Genomic DNA, 4,704 nt, shown 5'->3' on the forward strand with positions numbered 1-4,704 from the left:
TTCATGTTACCCCAGCTGTTTATTCCCCAGTGGGGAGAGATAGTGCCCGAGGTGCCACACCTTGCTGAGCTGCTGCCTTGTCTGCCAGGAACTATTTAGTGTGATAATGGCGTTTGATAGATTGGACACAAACACCATTGTCACACTCCACAGCTCTGGGAGCAGGTCCTTAGCCCGTGGGAGGAGTGATGGATGCACATTTGAGCACAGGAGGTTTCCAAGACCTGCAAAACAGAGACGAGACCATATTGGTGCAGAATTTTTTGTCTGAGCAGAAAACATCCCATAGAAGATCCTGTAGATGCAGGAGTGGACTAAGAACCCACGAATGTGCTGCAGAGCGATTTGTGACCTGTGGAAATTCAGCTGTGTGCCATCATCCCATCTGAATGCTGCAGAGCAGCAGGGAAAACAGAAATAAGGACACATGGAAGGGAGGAGGTTAGAAACCATGGCTGGGGGGAATAGCAGTAGTCTGTTTTTGGGAGCTACTGCAAACTTGAGCTTTCTGGCTCAAAAGAGAATCAATTTTTCAGCATCAAACGCTTCAGGGCCTGCAGAGAGGTGACACTAACACACCCAATGAGCTGCTGCCCACCATTTCTGACACCCCTGGACCACCAGCCTGCCCTGCCCGGTGTGACAGGGCTTTCCTCACTGATCCTCACCCTGGGAGCTAACTAGTTTTTAATACTGCAATGGGGAAAAAACCCCAAACCAATGGGAAAGGTCTGTACAGGGAGAAAGCAAAGCGTAACCATGAGAGAAAAATCCCCTTTTTGCTTCTCTTCTGCTGGGTATCTACGTAAAGAACATTATTGGAATGTTTCAATGCAGAGGAGCATCGTGAAGAACAAAAGGGTTTTCAAGAGGGTTTTTCCAGGTGGGTCACAGAACCTTCCCATATATCCTGCTCCCCCAGGAGCTCTTCCAGTTTCCCCACCACCCCATTTTTTAAAATAATTAACATTCATGATGGCTTGCACTGCCCTAACAAAAGCCTCATCTCTTTCCAAATGCAGGCAGAGATCCCTCAGGTCCAAGACCTTAAATCCTGTTAAATAACACCGCTGAGCCTCGGGCACACGTGGATATTTTGAAGTGTTCGGTGCTGGAAATCCACCTGCAGGATTGGATTTTTTGTTAATGCCTTTTAGCATTTCCTTCTCCTGCCATGAATGGAGCACAGGAAGACACTTACCATTGGAGACAAGAGCCCAAGGATCCTGTGGTGTGTTGGTGGGGCTTGGCAGGACCAGCATGCTCTCCCAGGACATTTTGCTGACTCTCTGTACTCGGATCTTTGGAGTCTTGCTTTTCTGAGTTCCCAGCAGTGGGCAGCTGCTGCAAGCCTCTGCTTCCAGGGGACACCTTTCCCTCTCCCTTTATGGGATCCTGAGGTTTTAAAGTAAACAAGTCATTCTGGTTCTGATAAGTCATATTAAAATATTGATCTGGGGGAGGGAGATGACCCTCGCTGCACCGAGCCAGAGTCACCTTTAGTCAGACTAAAGAATGGAAAAAACGCTCCAAGACCTCCATTTTCTCTGTCCCTGCAGGGAGAGCACATGTGAGGAGGGGAAAATGCAACAGACGAGGGGGTTTCAGCTCCTTGCTTTGCTGAACCCTGAGATGAGGGTTTGCTCTGGCTGCATATTAATTGCTTGCTTCTCCCAGTGAGACTGATTTCATCGGTTCCTCAGGTCACAGGGCTCATCTCACGTTCACTGCTGGGGCTAGCCAATCTGTTTTCTGTCTTTAATTCTGAGGTACTGTCTGCTCTGTGTGGGAATTTCCAGATTTTGCTTCCCAGCACTCCTAGGAGGTGGGGAGAGAAGGCTGGCTGCAGCTGAGCCTGTCTGAGCACCACTGGCACATCCAGGGATTGCACACACCTCCTCCACTCAGCACCTCAGCCAGCAGCCACACCATTGCACAAACCTCCACATCTAGGAGGTTCGGATTCCTGATGAATTCCCCGTTTTTTGGGGAAGGCTGATATGGAATTTGAACCTAAAGTTTTCTTGGAACATAAAGCAAAGTCGCATCTTGAGTGTGAGAACCTTTGCTGGTTAACTAACAGGTGGATCATTGCTTGCTTCCATTTCCACACTGCTGTTCCATTAGAACATTTTGGAACAGCCTGCAGTAATAGTGTGGGGTTTGGGAAGCAAGGGTTTCAATGTAATACAACACAAAAGTACTGATTTGGGCTGATTTTTTTATTTTTTACTGATTTGGGCTGGATGTGTCCATCCAGCAGCAGAAAACCACTATGAAATCAAACCTGGAAAACATTGTAACAGTGTAAAGATGACAAAAATACTACTACTACTAGTAGCACTAGCTCAGAGTGTGCCCTGGTAGTAGAAGAAGGTTGGGGCAAGTAGGTATCTAGAATTTACCTCTACAATTACATCAGCATCCCATGTGCAAACTCCTTATGCTACCCTGAAAGTTTGGATGTGCATTTGAAGTGTACAGATGGGATCTGACAATTCACTCAATCAGAAAAATAACAGGCTGAAAGACCTCAGATGAAAAGAAACCAAACCCAACCCAAAACCAACAAACCACGTGTTGTCCAAAAAAAGAGCAGAGAAACACTAAAATGTTCTAATCACAGCGGAAAGACCACTTCCTTGGTATTTGTGGGGGGGAAAAAAATACAGTTTCCCTCAAAATGGGGTTCTGTCACTGTATGTGAAGCACTGGTCACTCCACACGGAGCCTGGGGAAAGTGTGGAGCTGCATTGCAACATCCAGCGCTGGGCAGACTGGTCGGGATCCAGTTCTCTGGAATGAAATGCCAAAGTATTTGGAAATTCCTGGAAAAAGAGAAGGAGCTGGTTTGTTTAAATGTTGCTAAAGGTGACGCGGGGATAGATAATGCAACATACGTTGCACATGCACCTGAAGGCCATATCTTCCCTCTGGAAATATGTAGCTATGAGCCCAACTAAAATCCTCTAACTTTGCAGTGCAGAGCAGAGGGCTGAGCCCTGTGATCTCCAGAAATCCCTCCCAGCCTCAGTTATTCTGTGCTGCCATGTTATATGCAGAGCTGCTGGTGAGGAAGGTGTCACTGGACACAGGACACAATTTGATGTGTCCAGAAGTTCTTTCCTCTCGTTTTTCTTACATGGAATGGGGAGGACATGATGGGTGAGATGGAAATCAGAGGGATGGTGTCTTTTCTGTGTGAAAACAGTGGAAGAACAGCTCCAAAACTGAGGGAATAACCACAGGGGCAAAAACCTGAGCTGTATCTTCGTGGCTTTGCTCCAGCACATAATCAGCACTCTTCAACTGATTTGGGGATGGTTGTTTCATCCTATCCATGGAAAAATCCTGTCCTGTAGGCATGACTTCCATACTAATCTAGGTCAAAGATTGAGGCTGGAATCTTTCATGGAGTAAAATGACACCTGTCCAACAGTGCAACTGAATTTATCCCTGTGGTTTCTCGATGTCAGTGGCTCTGTGCTGACTCACGTGGGTATGGCTGTACAGTTTTTGAGAGGACACTGAGCTCTTGGGCTCAGGGTAGACAAAGGTGGTGTTTACCAGCTGATCCCAGAGTCCTGCAGCATTCAAGAGGCACATTTACCATCATCTCGTGGGCAGAGGTGAGGACTGGGAGTGCTGGGCCAGCTCAGAGCCCAGAGGAGAAATGCTGTGACCCTTGCCAGTCGATGGCCACGGGGTTAAAGATTACCTGTGCTGGTCACTGCGACTGCTGCGTGGAGAAAGATTAACTCAGAGCAGCAGAAAGCTGAGCAAAGGTCTTTAACCTGGAAACCATGATCTCTTCTGATTTCTGCTGGGGCTCAGTAAACGGAATTGATTTGAGTTTCCCAATCGCCCAACTCGTGACATCAGTTCTGGATCATCCTGGCATTTCCTGTAACCGTTCCCCCTCTCTCAGAGACAATCCACGTTGGGGATTATCTTCAGATTTGGGGAGAAAGGTGTGGCTGACAAGGTACCCTTGGTGACACTGCTGTTTCCAGCAAAATAGTTGTGAGCAGAATGGAAGCAATTTTGCTGTAAGAAGAATTTTTATGTCATTTTTCACGAGCCCAGCCCCAGCACCAAGGCCTGGGGGAGGCCTGAGGCAGAATTTGGGGCAGGGTGGACAGGGCACTTGGTGCCCTTGGCCTGCTGCAGCCAGCTGGAATTAACTGTGACTTGGTTTAATTGCTCTGCAGTGTGCCCACTGTTTGCCATGGCTCTGCTAAACTGAAGCATTTGTCATAAAATCCTGATTTCAAGACCTCAAGGGAGAAAAGCTGCTGGTTTTTCCCAGTCTTGCTCCTAGCCCAGTCCAGCTTGGCCTTGGACACTTCCAGGGGCATCTCTGGGCACCCTGTGCCTCCCCACCCTCCCGGGAATTCCTTCCCAATAGTCCATCTGGCAGCGGGAAGCCATTCCAGACCCTTGTCCCAAGGGTCCTTGTCCCTTGTCCTTGCTCCAGAGAGCCCCTCAGGTGCTGCAAGGGAACCAGCAAAACACAGATCTCGAGCTCAAGACAAAGTGACAATGCCCAACCTAGCGCAGGGAAAGCAGGGCAACGTTACGTATCAAAAGCATGGCAAGAAGAATTCGGAATTAATCGACTGTCCAGGCTGTACAAACAGGTCTGAGAGTTCCACAGGTGTTCAGGCAGGTTGGAAGCTCATTAGTGTTAATTAACAGCAGCTG

At 48.1% G+C, this 4,704-nt stretch overlaps 1 long non-coding RNA gene across 1 annotated transcript; it reads right to left on the minus strand.

Moving 5' to 3' along the window:
- On the minus strand, window positions 1–1,608 carry LOC146425254 (uncharacterized). Its single transcript, XR_014846680.1, has 2 exons — window positions 1,202–1,608; window positions 1–224 (listed from the first exon to the last, which is right to left on the minus strand). It is a non-coding gene; the product is annotated as an uncharacterized LOC146425254 (long non-coding RNA).
- Between the last annotated feature and the right edge of the window lie 3,096 nt (window positions 1,609–4,704).

This window comes from Lichenostomus cassidix, chromosome Z, assembly GCF_008360975.1.
Source record: "Lichenostomus cassidix isolate B80296 chromosome Z, HeHo_3.0, whole genome shotgun sequence".
Taxonomy (NCBI): domain Eukaryota; kingdom Metazoa; phylum Chordata; class Aves; order Passeriformes; family Meliphagidae; genus Lichenostomus; species Lichenostomus cassidix.